The following is a 22,936-nucleotide window of genomic DNA, read 5'->3' as shown; positions in this document are numbered from 1 at the left end:
ATTTTAGATAGTTGCAAAAGAGAAATACATACAAACTTATTCTAATAAAACAGAACATCATCCATATATATATGAAATGTTACTCAGCCTTTAAGAATTATGATATTATGGTATTTGCTGTTAAATGATGGAGCTGGAGATTATCATGCTAAGTGAAATAAGCTAATCCCCCCAAACCAAAAGCCCAATGTTTTCTCAGATATGTGGCTGCTAATTCACAATGGGGTTCTTTAGATTAGTTAGAGGGGAGTGAAGGAGGGTAGGGTAGGAATGATCGTAGAATGAAACATTCATTATTAACCTATGTGCATATATAATTATATGACTGGTGTGATTCTACATCATGTACAACCAGGACAATGAGAAATTTTACTCCATTATACATGATATAGCAAAGTACATTCTAAACAAACAAACATACAAAAAAAGTGCATTATACTGTCATGTATAACTAATTAAAAAAAAATTAAATTTTTTTTAAAAACCAAACAAATCAGAAATAAAACTTCAAGACAGTGGAATAAGAATTGGAAAGCAAGCAAGAGTGATAAATTTTGCAATATAATCAAAATACAAGTGGGTAATCAGAGTATGACTAGGATGTGGGATTTAAACACAAAATAAGTATTATTAAACTAGGAAGGACAGAGTGCAGGAGAACCCTAAAATATCACTAAACCAAAAGTACTAAAGAAAGGGAAAAAAATGAAGAATTTGAGGAGACAGATAGAGATAGAACGTAAATGCTGGGTTTGGATGGTGTGGTGTGGGGCAGTGTGGAAAAGAAACCAGTTCTACTGGTGAATCTGTCTTGGAGAAGGAGAAATTATTGGGGAAATAGTATATCATGGTCAAGAGAATTCCTCCATCATTTAAAAACAATTAAAATATATCTATATTATCAAATTCAAGAATAAAACTTAACTATAAATAATGTAAGAGTATTGTGACAATCCTAAACACACAGGTAATGAATAATTGCTTGACTAAGCAAGTAGACATAGGAAAGAGGGACAAGAAGAAAAAGGTGAATATTAGTTGGTTAATTGATGTAATGGGAGGGATCATGAGTCTAATTTATCTTGGTAATGTGAGAGTCTAGACCGTGATGTATGCTGATTCAAAATATTTATTATTTGAGTGAACAAATGATAAGTGTGGAATATATCTTCTTGGGCAGATTAGTGATATTATAAGCTAACAGCATTTTAAATTTAAAAAAAAAAACTAAAACCTATGATTTCTCAATGGAAGACACTTCTCTTGGCCACCCTTTCCTTGAGTCTTCATGCTCAGAATTAAACATCTATGGAATTGATACAAAAATGCATTGGAATAGCAATTTTACATTCCCATGCTGGATAGAGTTGCAATACTTCATTTTGTTTATATCCCAATGCTGGTATACTACACCCATCCAATTTTCAAAACAGGCAACAGAGAAAAGGCTCTCAGAGTTATATAGATTAGAATGCAAGTCTGAGCAGAGATTCTTTTCTAGTTGGGTGGCCTTGACTGAGTCAGTTAACTTATTTGAGCCTCAATTTGATAATAATCATCCTAACAATGAGCAACTGAATGAAGAGATCTTAGGGAAATATACAATTGGAACTGAAGTTCCCTTAATACAGGTAGGTTGTCTCAGAGGGACAGTTCCTATAGAGAAGGGCGGAGACCCAAGAATGTACCCTTTTTTCTGGGCAAGTGACTGGGCAGTGAGCCCTGAGGAAGAGCTTGCTTTGGCATGGACACAGCAATGCTGTCTCAGGGCCCCGCCTGTCCTCAGAGCTGCCCCGGGCTTTGGAGGGTGGCAGGTACCACAAACACCACCTGCTACCACTGGGAGCCTGTGCCTGCCATGGGAGGCAGCCACAGGGGACCAGTTTGGAAATCGTGGAGAGGGAGGGAGCTATCCCTGGCACCCTGCAGTCCACCTCCAGCAAAGACCAGCAGCCTCTGAAGCAGGAGACACACCACACAGTGGGCTTTGAACTCCATGGCTCCACTTAGTCTGCTGCTAGAGTCAGCACCATCAATCAGCCATGGCTGGAAGGCCTGTCTTGACAGTATGGCCAGCACGTGGACCCCAACCCGCTTGGTTCGCAGAGAGGGTCTAGCCCCTTGAGCACAGCACACCAGGCAGTGGGTCAGGTGCAGATGCCAGTTAACAAGGCTGAGAGCCTTCTCTCGATGCACAGCTTGCACTTGGCCAAACTCTCAATGTCTGCCTGGTCCGTGAGCATGCGCTGCAGCCCCTCCAGCAGGAGCAAAGCCTTGTGGTAGCGCGCACATAGCCCTCCGGGTGCTGGAACATCTCATCCAGGGTGGCCGACTGTACCATCTGCACAGCGTGACTGAGGATGAGCCACTCAGCGGTGACACAATGGATGCCGTCCAGCAGCCGCTACTTGTCCAGGAAGAAGCGCTGCAGTCGCAGGCTCAGGCCCTGACAGGACACCACGCTGACCATGTACAGCTCCTTGAGCCTGCGGACCACCTTCTTCACAGTAGATGAGAGGCAGAGCTTGCTGGCCCGGATCTGGGCAATGGTGGTCTGCAGGCCCTAGGACAAGAGCTCAAACCTTCAAGTACAGCACCAGCTGCTCTGCGAAGCCCCACTCGCGGCTCAGCAGGCTGATCTGGTCGGCCACCATGCTCTCCTGAAGCTGGCACTCAGGGCCCCCGGCGCCCTCGCTGGCACTGCCCTTGAGGGCAGCGATCTCCAGGACAAGCTGGACGAAGGCAAGTGTGAAGCGCAGGGTGTGCAGGATATCCGTGTACTCCTGGTCCATGAGCGTCTCCTCTGGGAGATCAGGGGCCTCAAAGGTCACAGCCCCATCCAGGTTGACAGAGACGGGGTCAGCAAAGCTGCAGCAATGGCCTGGGGCAGGGAGCTCAGGGACAGGCTCACTGCAGGCCCCGGCCAGCAGGTGACGGGCAGAGGATCCAGCAGAGCCCACTGAGAACATCCTGGTGCGGGGTCCCTGGGGCGGTGTGGTCCCACTCAGGGGAGAATCCACAGTGAAGACCACTGGGGAGGGGCTGCTGGCTCCCCCAGCCGGGGCTCCTGGGTCCAGGTTCCCTCGGAAGCCAGCAGAGGGTGCGATCTCCATGGGCTTCTCCTGCAGGCTGTCTGTGCTGCCAGAGTTGGAGCCCTGGGTCCCAAACGCAGCCTAGACCAGCTGGTCGGTGAGGCAGCTGGTGCTGAAGAACCCGCCAAAGGGGCCCCTGTTGTCCTCGGCAGGCGGCAGGCCAGAGCCCAGCTGCTGCCCCAGAAAGGGCCCCACCTCTGAGAGATCGGGCAGTGTCCTTCCATGTGGGGGTCATCACCACGCCCTGCCGGGCCAGGAAAGTCAACAGGTTCTGGGAGGTGGGGGCCTTAGGGAAGTCGAAGGAGGGCAGGGCCTTGGTGGGAGAGCCCAGGATGGGAGGCAGGGTATTGAGCTTCATAAAGTCAGGAAGCTTGGGAGAGCCACGCAGGAATCAGCAGGGCTGTGGCAAGGAACTGGCTGGGGAGGGCTGGCCTGTGGTGGGCTGAAAACTGCTCCCAGGGGGTCCGTAGGGGGCTTGGGGAGCTTGGGCTGAACAACGTGCAAGTCAGACAAGTTAGGCGCACTGTGCAGATGGCAGACAAGACCCGGGGCCGAGGGGAGTGTTCGGGCATGGAGGAGCCTGGATGTGGGGACCTTCCAGCCTGCATCTCGGCTCCCTGTGGGGAGGGTGCCCTGCTCTAGCCCGGCCCCTCAGGAATGGTTCCATCTTGAGGAGATGGCATGTAGGACAGGCCTCCACCCAGGGAGAGCTTCCTGGCCAGGACAGCTCCGTCAGGGTGGGATGGAGGAGATGGGCTAGCTCGGGCAAAACCCAGGGGGCTGGTGCTGCCCTCCCTGCGGATGGCAGAAGACCGGGGATTCTGGGGCAGAGCTGGAGTGTGCAGATTCTGCTCAATGCGCTGGTAGTTGTGCACCTGGGTGGGGACCGGGATGGGCACCGAGGCTCCACACTGACTGCTTGAGAACGGGCCAGCCCGGCCAGAGGGGCTGGGGGAGCTGCTGCAGGTGGGAGAGGGAGAGGGAGATGGGGTCCGCCAGTGGCTCTCCAGGCCGGCAGAGGCCACCAGGGCGCTCCCACTACACAGCAGACTGGTGGGGACTTGGCACAGGCCACCTCAGCCACCAGGTCCCCTGGAAAATGGGCTGGGACCATGAGGAAGTCGTCTGTGTATTTATTGATTTTTTAAATTTTCCTTCTTGTACTTTAGGATTCTTATTGTTATTTATTTTGGGTCTCAAATTGCTCTAGATCTTACCAGTTTGAGCCCCTTCAGGTTGATTCTTGTTTTTATAACTAGTTTTCACTGATTTTTAAAAACACGTTCTTATTTATTTGTACATCAGAATATTCCAGAATTAATTTTTTAACTGTCTCTCTAGATTCAGGCATTTCTTCATTTTCCATTTTGTAGATAATAATATTTAGACACCAAGATCTGGGTTCTATGGGCTCAGTGCTCCCGAGTTTATATTGCTTTTAAGCCCACTTAAATGATGGAGCTTGGAAATTACATGCACATATATAAACACATTGTTTCTAAGTCTGATTTCCAGCAATTTGTGTATGTTGAACCTAGGTGTTCTAAATTGCCAATTATAACTTGGAATATAGTTCAACACATGATTTATTCTCTTTTCCACTTTCCACATTATAGCTTCCTTCTCTAATGGTGACAGACCTGGTTCTCATGATTCACAATGTCTTCAATTTATTGATTTTAAATTTAAAGAAAGGCTATGGATATATACAGCTCACTTGGTAGTGTACTTGCCTCAGATGCCCAAGGCCCTGGGTCTGATCCACAGCAACACACACACACACACACACACACACACGCACGCACGCACACACACTCACACAGAATAAAAATAAATAAATAAATTTAAAGAAAAATATAGTTACAGAATTAGTAGCTTAGGTTCCCATAAAAAGGAACCTTAATAATGAATTTATTTTTGTATCCAAATTCTCATAGTTAAAATAATAAGTTCAATATATATTCAGGCTAGTTTTTTCCTTCCCATCTTCTTTTCAGTGATATTATGCTATACATTTAAAATGCAGTTGGGTTAGCTTTCTCAAGTTTTTATTTTTATTTTTAGGGTTTTCTCCCAAATTTAAAAAAGAAACTGTTCTCATTTTTGAGTATTTGCAACAATAGCAACTTTTCAAAATTACAGTTTACAGAAAAATTTAAATGTAGATGTGTGCCATTCCCTCCATAAAACGTTCTTTCTATAGGTTTATTCTCAGTTATGCTATGCGAGTAATTAGTTGGTTTTTTTTTAACGTTAAATTTGTACTTCTGATGTTTCAACTTTTACCTTTCAAGATGTGAACTCAATTTTCCTGATACATTCAATTTTCTTCCACAAAAATAGATTATTTCAATGAATTGAAGGATTCTGTTTTATTATTATGTACAAAATTGCACATTTTGGGGATGGCAAGAACAGGATGAAGTTGGACAAATTATTTCATTTTTATTAATTTTACAAGATTCTTAGATTTTCCAGAATACATTTTAAAAATAGGATTGTTATCAATTTTTAAACTTGAATGTATGTATGAAATCATTTTGTAATCTGCTTGTAGTCAATAACCAGAATTTTTAAAAATAATTGCTAGAATATAGTTTGATTCTTACAAACACATGATGCTCATCATCAAATTAATAGAATATAATCATATACAAAAATTACTTTTATATTCTTGAGTTACATGAAGAAGGACATGTTAGTTTTGGCATTTTGTATTTGTCATCCAGCTAAAAATTCCTTGCAAATGAAGATATTCATAAGATATAATGGTATCATTAACACGGTATTTAAATATGTCATTTATATTTTGTAGTATTTAATTTATATCTTAGTATACAGGGTTGTCCCTAAAATGCAGAAGTAACTCAAAGCTTCACTGTTATTGAAACTTCAGGAGATTTTTTACTTTAATTTCTAAATGCACATTTACAAGAATGGTAAAATTACTTGAATCCTCAGTTGAGTTTTATTAGTGAAATCACTCAGGTCAGCTGTTGACATTTTTTCTTAATTAAGAAACACAAAATAAGGCATGTGAGCAATATGTACCCAAGAAATGGAACATTCTGTCCTGGTCATGAAAGCTTTAGTGACATTTTAAATAGAAAGTTTGAAGAAATCATGTCGACTTTATAGTAATTTAGTAAGCTGAAGTAAGATTGATCTATTCTGCAACACAAAAAAAAATTCTACACCATAGTAAAAATAAAAGGAGTCAATACTAGATGCAATACTACAAGAACATGTGGTTTGGTGAAAAGAAAATGCTAAAATTAAATTGTTAGTAACACAATGTTTTACCTAGTTCTCCAGTATGTCTTCTGTGTGCACACTACAAATTCTTTAAGACTATAGGAGTAATCGACCTGATTGGATCCTTGACTTAGATCTTTACCAGTGAATATGTATCTTGCTTCATTTCAGTGTACAATAATTCCTTCCTTCTTTCTCTCTTGCAGCAATTTTTGTAGCACCAATTTTATATGTACAAGTCTAAATAACTGTGTTAAATAGAATGTTTGGTCACCAAAGAGTGCTAGTTTTTTTCAAAACAGGACCATTTCTTTCCAGCAGTAAAGGAACTGAGCATGGAGTCCAGGGCTACCAGGTTTTTCTAGAGCAAGTCAAGGACTTGACATTGTCGACCACTTATTGGCCAGTACTCTGCCAATGTGGGTCTGCTTGCTTTCCATGTCTTTTTTTAATTTATTAAATACAGGTAAATACTCAAACTGGTAAGTTTTTTAGCTGGGAGGAAAAATACATTTAATAAAAGCTCATCATAAAAGGTCATTTTGATATTTTTCATTTTCAATGAATAATATAAGCAAGTAATGATTTGGCAGAATTGAAAAGCTTTCTGAAACCCATAGTTAGTGAAAAATTAAATGCAGCTGCCCCAGGGCACATCTTTATGAAAACAATTAACAAGATTATTTCCCAAAAAATTAAATTTTGCCATTTAATGAAAAATAATTAATGCAGATTCAATAAACCAAAATATAATAGTGTTTACTTAATTATTACCCTTAAAAGTGGTTTTAGAATTTAAATAGAAATACCTTGAGTCAGGAAAATTTGAATCTCAGGGGAACATTTTGGGAAGTGTTACTCTGAAAGCTGAGTTTAAATCATTTCAGTTCATGAAGTGCACTTTGATCATTTACATGGAGCCCTTATTCCAAGAAAATCCAATATTTAAAGCAGTATTAAGAGAATAAAAGGTAATGACATTACTCTATTTGAAACAGATTATCAGTTAGCTCTTGGCACATGCTGAAAATAGTACTCATTCTGAATTTTTTCTTTCTTTTTCCCCCCTGGATCTATTATATTAGCAGTTGCACTGTACATGCAGGTTTTTAAAAAATGATTGCCCCCAGTGCCAAATTATTTTCCTGGTGGTGGTTCAGATTGAGTGAAAGCAGGATAATCCCTTCTGGACCCAAGAGAACTCATAGGACACATTGAGATTAGGAGTTTCAATTCATTCTATTAATGCTCTCTCTTTTTTTCTTCCCCCTTTTCCTTCTTTCATTCACAACAAATCAGAAAATTCTATTTCATGAAATTCTTTGTAGGATGTGTATTTAGAAAAACCATTGGAAAATTCAGATTTCAATCCAAGATTGAAGTCTTGTTATTTCTTTATACTCTACTTTGTCACTATTTTTTTCTTTAAAGTATTTTTTTAATGATTTTTAAGAATATTTATGAGACCTAATTGAAATAACATATATGATTTTCCCCAGCATGATCTTAGAAAATAATTAGATTAATTTCTTTTTTCTTCACATACCAAAAAGCTCTTGTAAATATATCACAAATATTACCAAGTTTCTTTGAGTTTTAAAGACTTTTTATATTCACTTGAAAATATGCAATGCATGTAATGACATTTTGATCATAGATGCACATACGAACAATTTTTACAAGACCAGGGACAAGGATTCATAACATTATAATGTAGCTGAAAAATCCCCATCATCTAGTGACATAATTATAACAGGGTCATAGGGCAACACATTACTCACAAGTTTATGGTGATGCTAGTGCAAAGAGCACTGCAGTGTGTCTAGTTCTATAAAAGTATTACAGTTTACTTATGTACAGCATATAATACTTAATACTAATAATAAGAGATAATCAACAACGTTAATAGTTTTTCTGTTTACTATAGTTTACTCTTTCATCATTATTTTAAAATATGCTCCTAATTATTAGAAAAAAAGTTTCTTGTGAAGCAGTATGGTGTGTTAACACTGACAGAAGCCTCATCTCTCTCAACCACATCTCCTGATTACATCAAGAGCCCACATCAAAGGGTTGACCTATATATTATCTTCATGTGTAAAAGTACACCTGATGTGTGCACAATGCTGAAGTCTCCTAATGATGCATTTTACAGAAGATATCCTGGTTGTAAACAATACACAGCTACAAATACACACACACATACACATACACACACACACACTATTATGTTGTTATTTATAAGATAATATAAATATTTCATTTTTCTCTTTTTTGGGGGACTCATATTTTTTTTGCTTCCATATCTGTAGGAAAACAGCCTGATATCTACAGTGTCTGAGAGGAGTCAGTCTGCCCTGTGCCAGGCTTTCTGTAAGCAACTTAGTTTCCAATGAAGCACTATAATGAAAACCAGAGAATTCATATACTTTTTTTCAACTTATATATATTTTTTCAACTATACAATATACTCCTCTTGTCTCCTCATAAGTGTAAAATGATTTTAACCATGCCTTTTTTGAAAATTTTGCCACAATTTATAGTCTTTAGAATTTTAACATTCACTTAATGTTCCTTTCCTTAGATCTCTTTTGTCATTTAACCTCATTTGTGGCCATGACCTTGAGCAATTCTTTCTATATCTTTTTCCACTTTTGTAATGCTAAGATTAGAAAATTCTCTTTATCCATAAAGATATGTAAGTATATCAAATGTAAAAATGTTAAAAGAGGAATGTTGAACAAAAATGTTAAATGAAAATCCATCCAATTTTTATATCTATTATAAACTTTGAAACTGTCATATATGTAGAAATCTTATAACAGATATGAGTAATAAGGTGAAAATCTAAAGTGAAAACATAAATGTACTCACCTGGGTTATGGACTTGGAGTTATGTTTTCAAGTCAAGGCTGTGTGCCTTATGTTATACTCTCAGGAATGAGAATATTATTCTAGAAATTTTCTATGATTAGATTCTACCCTCCACCAATAGATCTGCAAAATTTCAAACATATGTTAAATATATACAATGAAAGACAGTGATAACATGGTGACTCAGTATACACTAGTGACTATAATAATTAGTTTGGGAAAAAAAAAATTGAAGCAAAATGTTGGGACAGAGAAATGGTATTTTTCTATTAGCTATTACTGAGATCTCATTTATTAAGTAAAATTTTGTTATCACCATTAAAAATAACCAAGTATTCAATCAATTCTGATTTTGAAAGTAAAAGATTAATTCTTTAAAAATCACTCTTTTATTCATTAATTTCTTCTTTAAATATTGGGGCATTAGTGTAAATGAACTATCTCCTTTTGAATAATAGAGACACTACTCCACAAGTCACAATTTCCATCTGGCTTGTCTTTGAAGAACACTGATGAGATTAAGGTAACCAAGCTCACACTTTACAGTTCTTCTTCAATAGACTGTTGATATGATTGGCTACTTTCTTCATGCATACTATTTCTAGAATCTACCTTTCATAATGATTATTTACATTCTCAATCAGGTTCAAATCAGTCTGAAAATATAATTTCATTATTCTTATTTCTTCTTGATTCAATCACTCTTATGTAATGCTGTGAGATCATTATTAACTAGACCATTGACATAATGAAATTTAAGTTTTTTAAGTCAAGATTCAAATGTTGAAAAAGTCTGAATTTTATCATCGAGTTCAGACTGCTGAAGCAGAAGGAAACATGGACATTTAAGATGAGACTGTTGAAGTCACCTTTAGTTTTGATTGCAGCTATGTAAGAGAAATTTGGTACTGGCCATAGGATGAGGATGTCACTTTCTACTCTTTACTATGACTCTTAGTTCATTTAGTGTTGTTATAACAAAATACCAAAGATTGAATATTTTATAAAGGGTGTCTGGTGAGGCCCTCATGATGGTTACATGTGAATTGTCACATGGTGAGAGTGAATAAGGAAGTTATCCTGACATAAGAACTATTCTCACTGTTTCCTTTGATCATTGTTGAAATACATATTTTTTTAGAACAGGTCTCCCTAGTGAGGTTGGCAGTGACGTCATCCACCCTGGGAGGGTTTGGGCTCATTCCAGAGTCCTAAGAAAACAGTTGAAGATGCCATTCAGCAACTGGAAAGAGCTGGGGACCAGGGAAAGAGGGCTGGGGACCAAGAGCCACTTTCAGCAGAGTGACTTTTGGCCAGTCAATGCATGTCCTCTGTGGATCGACACCAGTCATTTGATTATCCAGTGAGAACACAGGTGCAAATCCCTGAGGAAACAGAGAGCACCCGGCCTGTAACTGCTGCATCCCGTCCCATGCCAGACTCTGGGGATGCAGAGATTGGAGATGAGGCTGTGCCCTCTGCAGTCTCAGAGCTGGGGCTGGGACGGGAGGATCCATCATCAGATAGCACAGTGTGGTCGTTAGGACAGGGAGACAGGGGAGCTGGGAGAGGGCAGAGGAGGGTCACAGCCCAGCCTGTGGGGGTGGACACGCTTCCCAAGAGCAGATGCTGCCTAAGGGCAGCAGTGACATGGTGCTGGTGGAGCAAGATATTCAATTTGATGGGAACAGCATGTAGCCAAGGCTGAACCAGCGGCGAGGGACTTTGTGCTACCGAAGGGACTGGGGAAGACAGTTCCTACAACACGAGGCAGGCAGGGAAGGGCCAGTGGTGGATCAAAGAGCAAATGGACAGGTTTCCTGCTTTTGGGGAATGTGGGATTCCCAGAGCTTCACCATTGAACCCACATGATGCTCTTGTGCTTCTACTTCCAGGCTAACAACTGTGCACCAAAGTTCATAGAAAAGCAAATGAGTGCTGACTGGCTGGGCTCCTTTAAGTCAGGGCCTTTGTGCAGTGCTCAATCGGTGCAACCATCCAGGGTGGTCCCTGATGCTTAAGACCCAGCTTCACTCTCTGCTCAGAATATTGCTATGCTCATCGCCAATAGGATCTGGCACTCATTGACATGGGAGGCCTCACATCCATGGCCCCTCTCACCCAGCTGACAAAGTGAGAGAAAAGGAATCCAGGGACTGCGGTGCTTGGTGGCTGGGTGGTGCCAGGACTAAAATGGTTGTCCCCAGCTTGGGCTCAAAGCCCACAGATGAACCCCCTATCTGGACTCCAGTGGGACCCAATCTGGGCAGCGTGTCTGAGGCTTGAGGGGTGAGCAGCGTCTTCAGAACCTTCTGCACAAAGAAAGGCCGAGGAGGCTGGAGGGGCCAGTTCCTGCCTGAGGCAGTTATAACCAGGATCGGGTTTATAAAAAGGGCAAAGAATGAACAATTTAAACAGGCAGATCATTTCAGAGTGCAGGACACCGGCTTCCCAGATCTACCGGCAACGGCACTGGATTCCCTCTGAGGGCTCTACAGCTGCTGCAAGCTAGGGGGTTCTTTGAATTACCTGCTTCATCTTAAAAATTCATGATGATTTTTAAAAAATATTTATTTTTTTTTTAAGTTGGACACAATAGTTTTGTTTATTTTGATGTGGTGCTGAGGACCGAACCCAGGGCCTTGCACGTTCTAGGTGACCTCTCTACTGCTGAGCCACAAGCCCAGTCCGTTAAAAACTTCTGATGGGGCTGGTATTGTGGCTCAGCAGTGGAGCACTCGCCTAGCACAGGCAGGACCCGGGTTCGATCCTCAGTACCACATAAAAATAAAGGCATTGTGTTGTGTCCATCTACACCTAAAAAATAAATATTAAAAAAAAAAACAAACTCCTGATGATTTTGCACCCCACTTCCGGGCTCATTTCCATGTCACGTCGATGTCTTAAAATGACTTCCCGTGAGTGGAATGGAGACTGCTGGCTAAGGCCTGGGTTTTCCTGTGACTTTGCACACTGCTGGCCCTGTGAGGTCAGGAGATGCTGTTTTGCTGTTACCCTGTCCCTTTCTGGGACCAATGGCTCCATTTCCTTTGGGAGAACCAGCCCTCTCCAGTCTCTGTGCGCAGTTAAGCCCTACCCTGTCCTGGGTACCCCAGGTACCCCAGGTTGCATCCCTCTGAGCACAGTGGTCTCTTCAGGAATGAACATGAGATTCAAGCAGAATCAGGGAGTCTTGAGATTTCTGCAGTTACTGCTGGGACACAGAGGGTTGTTTTCAGCCGGGATGTAGCCTAGAAACTTTGAAGCCACCTGGTAGAGAAAGACTGGGTAGGCATGACCTAACCAAAGGATTATAGAGCTGGAAGATGATGGAAAGAGATAGAATCCCAATGACATTATCTTAGTCCCCGCCTGGATCCAGCTATTCCTGAAGCCCTGCCATTTTTGCTTCTACAGACTTATATTTAGTTGCTGGCACTTGTAACAGAGTCCTGATGGGTTCAGTTTGGAGACACGCCCTTAGGGCAAAAAGCTTGGGAGCTTGGGCATGGGAGTTAGCCAACTGAATTTGAGTCTTAGTGTGTCCTTCAATTTTGATGTGTGATTTTAGAGGGTTGGATTAGGTCATCTCTAGGGTTTCTTCCAATTAAGATTCTATGCTGTAGAACCTTGCAAAAATTTAAGGAAAGGTAAATTTCTTGTGGAACTTGGGGTGAGATTCCTGAGCTACGAATCTGCAGAGTCTGAGTGAAGCTTGGAAATCCATGTTTTTAGCACAACCTCCAGGTGAATTTGATGCATGGCCAGGTCCAGGAACCACTCCGATTCTTCAATTCTTCTTCCCAAGGGACCCATGTGGACTCCACCCACAAGGATTTATTGAGCACCTACTATGTGTTGGTGTCACCCTCCTCTGACAATGGCCTCCTTGTAGGGTGGTGAGACTGACCTCTGTCCTTATGCTAGACTTTCTGTAAAATCCCAAAGCTGGTTCCAAGGGGGGAAAAAAAAAAAACCTACACTGCTGGGGAACACACTTCCTCCAGTCATCGAATTGCTTCATAAACAGCATTTAAAACTTTTATTGATGAATAAGCCATTCACTTTCCAGTTGGTGCCATATAAACAGCGAGCAGATGAACGTGCATATTTATGGGTCCGTTCCTGTTGATGTCTCATTTAAAACCTTAACAAGGCTGCGCAGTGGCAACCATAACTCACGCATTCCTAGAATTCAAATAGCTTATTATCGAGATAAGCATTTATGATATTAAGGTACGCAATAGGAGTGTCATATTTTATACATGGTTCCTTATAGCATAGTTCAGCTCGGGACCAACACCATATTGAATTATTTAAAGCCATTTCTCCCTGGGTTATTAAAAAGTTCAGTAAAATATATATTAGTGTATAAAATTTTAATGCACGGTTCACTTCGCAGTGTTTGTAAGCTCTTGGCCTTGAGCTCAGGGAGCCAGAGATGCAGAGCAGCAAACAGACAGTGGCTTTGAGAAGGGGCCTTGGCACGGCCAGACAACAGCCCTTACTGCCTCATTTATGATCTCTGTCCACAGTCCCAGCCAAGAGGGCCAGAAGGACACGAAGAGTCCAGGAGTCCTTTGGGTCCCCAGCCCCAGTGACTGTGACTCCTGCTGACTTGAACATGGTGGCGGCGGGCGGAGGTGGTGTCTCTCCCTTCTCTCTTCTGTCTAGGACCCTTATACTCTGGTGGGCAATGCAAGGTGTTGGCCACAGTATTGTTGATCTATTTCTTGAGTGTCCCTTTCTCTTCTCCGAGTCACACCTTTCCTATGAGGACCCGGTGGGGCTGCAGGCGAGGAAGGCTCACTCCAGTTCTGCCAAGGTCCCCTCCTCCTAGCTGCCCAGAGCTGCTGTAGTGGGCACAGGCCTTGCTGCTCACCATTGGGTCACACCAAGTTTGGCCTGGGTGACCTGCAGCTTGAGCAGGCTACTGCACTCCTGTTTCCCCAATGAGTACCCAAGGCTGGGACTGACAGGTGGCCAGACAAGGTGTGCCAGGAACACTGCTCCAGGAATATTGATTTCCCTTGCCTGGGATTGGACCGTCAGCACTGTCTCGTTCTTCTCTGTCCCTAGATGGCGGTGCATTAGGCTGGGTCTGCAGGAGGTGTTGGGAAGTTGTGGCTCTATGCAGGAAGACGTCCTGTGCTGTTGGTTTCTCTCCTTCTCCATGGGAGGAGGCTCTGTGGGGGGCAGGCTGGGGCCTGCTCTCAGCAGGGCCAGAGGTACTCCATTTTATAAAGCAGGACTGTGTCCTAAGCTCCTCCATTGGTAACTTATCTGGGCAAACTGATAAGCACTGAACTCACTGAAAAGAATAACCCTCAGCTGCACAGCCCAGTTGATGAATAAGTCATTCATGCTGATCAAAGTTTACCACCTGGGAACTTATCACATTAAATCAGAAGCACATAGATGCAGAGAGGGTGTCAGACCCAATTGGAGAACCCAGGCCTGTGAGCTCAACAAACACACCAGGCCACCGAGTGACACAGCCCCTGCAACCTGAAACACACTGAAGAAGAGACACCTGAGACCTCGGTACAGCGGCACATGCTCGGCATCTTGTCAGACTGCCGCAGTCTGGCTGGGCACAATTCAGGAGCCACTTGTCAAAAGAAATGAACTTTATTTTTAGAACCACACACGCCAAACAAAACAGCTCCTCAGGAAAAACCCTCAGAGCCCAACTGCCACCACCGGCTTCCCACAAGCCACTCCCCCAACCTCCAGCATCTCCACCTCCCACAATCCTCCTGCTCTTGAGGCCGATTGGCTGGGTCGAGTGGGCAGAGCCAGAAAAAGTCCCCCAATGAGAAGCTCCGTGGTCTGAAAGGGCGGGGAAACAGCCCAATGAGCATCACCACAGAGGAGCCAATCAGTTGGCAGCTAGAAGTTCCTGGGGCCGCTGTGAGCCAATCATCAGCTGGCAGCTGGAAATTTGCTGGCAGCTATAAGTTTGCTGGGGCCCCTTCGGCTGTGGCTCTCAATATCAGACCACCTGGTGCACATACCTTGGGGTCACAGGCACCAAACTCCTGACTGTCCCGGAGCTTCTGCTCAACTTCATCTCCCTGCTTGAGGTGGTCCATTTCAAAACTGCCCGCCACCTGGACCCTCGCCTAGAACATGTTCTGGGCCTCGAATAAGTTCTTTGGCTCATTTGTCATCTGATCTGACCACCTGTAAGAATTGAATGGTATCACTTTTCTGCCTTTGCTTTCAGTTCTGTCTCTGTAAATCCTGGGGGCATTGTTGACCCTTTCTTAGCCCTTCTGGAATCTATATGTCACTACGTGTGATGTGTGACTTGAGAATTCCAGATACTATAGATACTGTCAATGGCATAATGTTATGACTATTAGGAATTACCTGTTAAAGATATTAGTAATTAAGATTGAAATGGAGTAAAAGATCCTGCCTTTGCCCCTGCTTACGGCTGCAAGTGAGCCATGACTATTTGGTGAATTGATGCCAACGAAAGTGACGCTGAGTAAGAGGGCACCCCCAGGAGATAAAATTCTGGGCACTTCTCATCTGTGACATCGACCTCCCACACCCCACACAGCATGGAAGTCCCAAGGGCCTGCAGGAAGTTGTCCTGGGCTTCCCCAGAAAGGGGTTAGGAGTGTTTACTTACACTGACTGCTACAGCAAGCTGAAGATGGAGAGTGACCCCCAATGGCCCATGTGTTAAAGGCTTGGTCACTAGCCAATGGAGCTTTTGGGAGGTGCTGGAGTCTTTAAAAGGTGGAGCCTAATGGGAGGAAGTTAGGTCTTTGGGGAAGTGCCCTTGAAGGGGACATTGGGATCCCAGTTCTATCCCTGCTCTTTTTGCTTCCAGTCGCCATGAGGTGAGCAGATTTGCTTCACTCCCACACACTTGCCACCACGATGTTCTGCTTCATTACTGGCCTGAAACCAATGGAGTCAACTGACCATGGACTGAAGCCTCTGAAGCCATAAGCCAAAAAAAAAAAAACCTTTCCTTCTTCTCAGTTGTTTATCTCAAGTGTTTTGTTATAGTATTGGAAAGTTGACTAACACAACCTAGCACCACTGGGGCTTACTTCTTCGTGATTGGGAGGAGTAGAGCTTGACATCTTGGGTGAATCCTGGAGGTGGAGGGGAAGGTGGTGGTGATGGGGCCCATGCATGATCAGAGCAGCATCTCAGCCTCACATCAGGACCTCTGAGGCTGATACACAGTTATTGGTGCCTAGACTTTCTGGGATGTGATATTAGGGAGCAGGAGGAGATGATACTACGCATTTCAAATGGACAGCTTCGACCATGGGAAACTCAAGATGCACTGAAGACCAGAGATGCTTTCCCAAGTTTTCAGAACTGTGTAAGTCCCACCGTCTCCTGGGTGACCCTAAGGAGAGTGTCCCCAAATATGAGTTATGTTGGGCATTTCATTGCCCTGACAAATCAGATCGAATGCAAATTAGGAAGAAAGAAAGTAACGTTATGCTTCTTGTCATGGAGAAAACACAAACCTGCTCCAGTGTTTGAGGTGAGGAGTTTTGAAGTCAGACACAAGGAAAACTTAAAACTTGACAACGCCAAGGCTGAGCAGTTGTGTGGAGATCCTGACGGTCCGGCACATGCATGTGAGAAGAGCTCCACCCCAGCAGGGAGACCAGCAAGTTTCTACAGGCTGAATGTAGAAATGAAGCAGACTGCAGCTAGTTCTTCCCTGATTTGGGTTCCATGGGAGGTCCCTCATTATGTGCCCAACCAGCTCATGGGCTGGCTGTGATTGATGGGAGCTCAGTTTTTTTATTTTTTAAGTGCATTATGAGAATGTCTTCAAGTTGAGCTCCCGTGTGCTGATGCGGGGCTCTGAGCGCACAGTCTCAAGCTCATGGCTCCTTCTTATTTGCATAAAACAACAAGTAAACACTCAATCCCCGGGATCCTTTCATCACCATTCCTGAGACTTTTCTTTGGCAGTGCCTCAGCTCTCCTCTTCCTCTCGCCCACTCTTACCAGCCTGACTGACTCCACCCTGAGTGTGGTGGAGGTGAACACGGAGTGGTCTTGGATGTCATGATGCTGGGAGAGGACATGCCATCCCAGGGTGCTGTGTGTACAGAGAAAACATGAGCATTTTCCAACAGAGGTCTGGGCCACATGCTCAGCTCCACCTTGGCCACATTTCCAAGCCTCCATTTTGTTTCAGGACAGGCTCCAAGCCTCCGTGGGAGGATACTGGGAAGAATAAGGGAGGTGACTGTGTATATAGTGCCCAGTCCCTGTCAGATGCCCAGCCAAGAGAGCTCTTAGCACTGGACCAGCGGAGGCAGTATTGAAGCAGTGACCCAGGTGTGTTGCCCTCCTGCCTGATCTGCTGCAGGGAAGAGAGGCAGGAAGACCTTGGGAGGAGGAGGAGGCCCTGAACCCTGCTGCCTTGAAATGCAACCTGTGAGGCCATTTGCCTGGGTACAGGTCCCATTTATATGCATTTCCTCCTGTTTGAGTCAGCTTTGGTGTTGCTGTGACCAAAGGACCTGACAAGAACAACAGAGAGGAGAAAAGTTTATTTTGGCTTACAGTTTCCAAGGTTTAGTCCCTGGTCATCTGACTGCATAGCTCTGGGCCCCAGGTGAGGCAGAGCATCGTGGCAGAAGGGCGTGGTGGAAGGAACAGCTCAGGACATGGACACCAGGAGGCAGAGAGAGACATGCCCCAGGGACAAAATATAGATCCCAAAGTCACATCCCCAGTGACCTACTTTCTCCAGCCATACCCCACCTGCCCACAGTTACTGCTCAGTTAATCTCTATCAGGGGATTAATCCACCGATCAGGTTACACCTCTCCTAATCTAATCATTTCACCTCTGAACATTCTTATGTTGTCTTGCACCTGAGCTCCTGGGGGGATGCTTCACATCTAAACCACATTCCACGCATACACACACACACACACAGCCCTCTGCACACCAGTTCCCACACCTGAGAACCCACAGATATGCACCATGGGGTCCCCTGGCCCTGGGCCTGGTGGGTGGGGGGTCTAGGGTACTTCGCCTAGCCAGTGTCCTGCAGGCAGTGTAGCCCTCTCGGGAGCTCAGGGTGCAGTGGTTCTTGGTTCATTACTCTTCGCAAGGTGCCCCTAGGCTCCCAGCCTGAGGATTTGCTCAAATGCTGCAGAAGTGTCCACAGGCCTGGTCTAAATGAGCTTGAATTTATTGAAAAATAAAACAACTGGTTGGGAGGGTTTAAAGAGCCATTAACTCTCATTTAACTTCCCTCCATTCATTCACCTAAGCTCAAGGAGACGTTTTGTCATTTAAAAAATGCCATGTAGCTGGGCATGGTGGCACACAACTATAATCACAGCTCTGGAGGCTGAGGTAGGAGAATGGTATGTACAGCTTGGGCAACTTAGCAAGACCCTGTACCAAAACAAAATAAAAAGGACTGGGGATGTGGCTCAATGGTAGAGCATTTGCATAGCATGCATGAGGATCTGGGTTCACTCCCCAGCTCCACAAAATGAAACAATGTTATATATAAACTATGTTATATCACCAAAGTCATATGTTATGCAACTGTCAGAGCTGGCTTTTCCCATGTGGCTTAATGTGCTGGAGATTCATCCAGGTTGTTGCATGTATGAACAGTCCATTCTTTTGTAGTGCTGGGTGATAATTCTATGCTTTATTCAACCACTTACTACTGAAGAAACTCTGGGTTCTTTCCAGGTTTGGGTTATAATGACTAACACTTACTATAAATATTCATGTGTGGGTTTTTGTGTGAACATGTCTTCATTTTTTCTGGAATTGATGCTCATTGATGCTCAAGAGTGCAATCACTCTATGTGGTAGATTCATGCTTAGCTTTTTTTCTTGGTACCAGGGATTGAACCCAGGGGTGCTCAAACACTAAGCCACATCCCCTTTCTATATATTTTATTTCGAAACAGGGTTTAAGTTGCTTAGGGCCTTGCTAAGTTGCTAAGGCTGGCCTTGAACTTGCAATCCTGCCTTAGTCTCCTGAGCAGCTGGGATTACAGGTGTGTGCTGCTGCACCTGGCTTCATGCTTGACTTTTTTAGAGATTGCCAAATCTCAAAGAAGCCTGATCATTTTACATTGCAACCAGCAACACGTGAGTGATCCAGTTCTCTATGCCCTTCCACTTTTGATATTTTCCCTGTTGCAAACACTCCCATTCTGACACCTGTGTAGTGATTCCTCCTTTGGTTTTCTTTTGCACTTACCCCACATTTATCCTCTTCAGTGAAACATCCATGTCTTTTGTCAATCTTCTTTTTATTTTTTAGTTGTAAATGGACACAATGCCTTTATTTTGTGTATTTGTTTTTATGTGGTGCTGAGGATTGAACCCAGTACCTCACAGGTGCTAGGCAAGTGCTCCCCCACTGAGCCACAACCCCAGCCCCATTTTGTCCATTTCTAATCGATTATTTTTATGGAGTATTGAGAGCTCTTTATATTTTCCAAATACCAGTCCTTTGTCAAATGCATGGTCTGCAGGTACTTCTCTCATTCCATACTTGTCTTTTTATCCTCTTAACAGGGTCTTTAATTGGAGTAAAAGTTTTAAATTCTGCAGAAGTCCAGTTTATCATTTTTTTTCCTTTTAAGGATTATGGTTAAGGGTCAAGTCCAAGAATCCTTTGCTTTTCCCTAGATCCGACTGAGACACTCTGAGAGCAAGTGGGAATGGACCCCCCTGGGCGGGCAGATCAGGGCGCGCGGGGTGCCACTATGAGCAATGCCTGTGCGATCCGCTTGTGCTGGGGTCTTTATGCAATGCGGAGAAACAAGCTGGGATTTAGGTGAAGAGCACAGTGGCAGAAGCCAAGCCCGTGTGGCCTAAGTCTGGGATCCCGGCCACTCGGGAGGCTGAGGCAAGGGAATTGCAAATTCGAAGCCAGCCTCAGGAACTTAGCGAGACCCTCAGCAACTTAGAGAGAACCTGTCTCAAAATTATAAATAAACAAATAAATAAATAAATAGGGCTGGTTAAACCCTTTGGGATTGTGGACTCAGCTCTTCTCAATTCACCAGTTTTCCTTCCTGTGTTTCAGATCTCTGGGGTTAGGTAGGCACACATCTCGTGCACCACACCTGTCTGAGAACTGGCCATTTCATCCTATGAAGTGTTCATATTTATCTCTGGATACACTCTTGGGTTAGGAATTTGTTTTATAGGATATTGACACACCCGGAGTAGCTCCCCTGAACCTCCTGCATCCGTGGTTTGTCTTCTGTTATCATTTTACTTTCACATGGTTGCTTTAAATGTGTGAAATTGGTTCAATGACTGGCAGACCCCTTCTTATGTGTTTTATATTCATTCAGTATATATATACTGTAAAAGACACTTTGCCTTCTTTTATATGCCTTTTCGTTGTTTTCGCATTTTCTTTCTGGCAGATCCTTTTAATCTTGGTCAATTTTCATCTTTTATATAAATTTGTAGACATTGCTTTGGTTCCATTCCTTCTCTGGTGCATTCTTGTGGGTGTACTTCTGTTGGTAGTCTAACATCTCATTTTTATAGTTCGAGGTACCTTGTCTTGCGACTTTCGGTATCCTGAATGAGAACTACAACAAAGTGCAACGAAGTGCATCCATTTAAAGTGTGCACACCAGTGGCGCCAGCACCTCATTCAAGATGCAGGGCTTCCTACCACCCCCACCTCCAATTTCTTCATGCTCTTTGCAATCCATCCACCAGCCCCAGGTGAGGACTGAATTGTAATTATAGGTTAGTTGATGTTTTCTAGAATTTCATGTAAATGGAGTGATACAGAATAGACTCTCTAAGCATGACTTTTCACTTCACATTTTGAAGTTCATCTGTATTTTCGTATTATCAGTAATTCATTCATTTTTACTGCTGAGTAAATCTCGCTGAATAGAAACACCATATTTTGTTTATGCATTCACACCATATTTTGTTTATGCATTCACTCGCTTATTGATGGATGTTTTTAATAAAGCTGCTATAAATATGTGTAACATGTCTTTCTGTGGACATGCTTTCATTTCTCTTGGGAAAATATCTGGGAGTTGAATGACTCAATTGTATGGTAAGGGGACACTCAGTTATTAAACATTCATACAGACTTTGTAAGGTAGTTTGGCCAGGGTACATCTTACCAGTGGAGTTTAAATTTCAAATGATTCACATCCTTACTAACACTGGGTCTTGTTAGCATTTTTAACTTGCTTGTTAAACTTTAGCTGTTCTCCTTGTACTTTAAATTTACATTCCCTGGAAGCTAATGGTATTAAGCATCTTTTTGTGTGTTTACTGCTTATTTGTAAATTGTTGTGGAAGCTTCTTTTAAAATACCTTATTCATTTTGATATTGGTTTGCTTAACTTTATACTAAGTTGTATAAGTTCGTTGTATATTTTGGATATAAATTTCAGGTACACGGATAGTAAATTCAACCTTCTTCTTCTTCTTCTTTATTTTTTTAAAACCATGCCTTTTGGGGAGAAAAGATTCTGGTTTTGATCAAGTCCAATTTATCAATATTTTGCTTCATGGTTCATGCTTTTCTTGCCCTAAGTAATCTTTGCTTATCTCAAGGTAGCAATTTTTTCATGAGTTTTCTAATAGAAGTAAATGTTTGTGTATGGTGCAAGGTAAGCATTTTTTTTTCACCTTGTTTGCTGAAAAAAAAAATCTTCCCTTACTCTATTTAATTGCCAAGGCAATGTTGTAAATGGGTTGATGAAGAATTGCTTTTTGGAGAACAGTGGAAGGCTGGGACTAGATTCGCCTTTCTATGTAAATCCAAAAAAAAAAAAAAAAAAAGAGAGAGAGAGAGAGAGAGAGAGGACAAAACAAAGACAAAATATATGAAAGAAGACATCATATATCTGGCAACAAAGGACAGTGACATCTGAATAGCAGTAGGCAAACAATGGTTGTGGCTCACTGCCTTAGAAGAGTCTGCAGGCGATGGTGCAGAGAGAAGGATCAAGGGGAGCTGGGGGTCTCTCTGAGCTGAGGACCTGGAGCAGAGTCCAGAGACCCTGAGGAGCCTGAAGGAGAGCAACACGGAGGGAAAACCTGGTAACCCCCAGAAGGTGCACCTCAAGTATTCAGCAGAGTGTGGATGAGGCCGTGCATTTGAAGGACTGCCCGAGGCCTGGGAAAGAGCCACCTACAGCCTAAGAGAGACCAGCATCACACTCCCACAAGGCAGGGCAGGAGCCTGCTCCCACAGCAAGACTGGGGGAAAAAACCTCATAATTCATGAATCACTGAGTAGATCTCAGAACGGTCTTGCCTCAGGCATGGGAAATAATTAACCTCAGAATAAATGCTGCTGTGATACCACTTAGCAAATCTTAAGGAAAAACCAAAATGATTAAAATTTTTCCACTTAATTGCATCCCAGAACAAATCCCCCAAATATTTATTGGAATACAGAAATACAAATGCTCCTCAGTGGGTCACATCCCATGAACCCACTGTAAGTCAAAAACATAGTAAGAGGAAACTGTGTCCATATACCCAACCTTCCCAATATCACAGCTCAGGCTAGCCTACTGAAATGGCTCCTAGCACTTACATTGGCCTAAAATCATATAACTTGGGCAAAATCATATAATTCAAAGTCTTTTTTATAAAAAAGTGTTGAATATAGCATGTAATTTATGGACTACTGCCCTGAGAATGAAAAAATGAATGGTCATATGGGTACAATT

The 22,936-nt window shown here is 43.1% G+C and overlaps 1 pseudogene; it reads right to left on the bottom strand.

Annotated features, from left to right (window-relative positions):
- Window positions 1-2,147: 2,147 nt before the first annotated feature.
- Window positions 2,148-22,936, bottom strand: part of LOC143389704 (serine/threonine-protein kinase ULK1 pseudogene) — a 33,571-nt pseudogene continuing 12,782 nt past the window's right edge.

This window comes from Callospermophilus lateralis, unplaced genomic scaffold (genome assembly GCF_048772815.1).
Source record: "Callospermophilus lateralis isolate mCalLat2 unplaced genomic scaffold, mCalLat2.hap1 Scaffold_63, whole genome shotgun sequence".
Lineage (NCBI taxonomy): Eukaryota > Metazoa > Chordata > Mammalia > Rodentia > Sciuridae > Callospermophilus > Callospermophilus lateralis.
The sequence above is the reverse complement of the archived record's forward strand: the minus strand, read 5'-3'. Positions and strand labels throughout refer to the sequence as shown.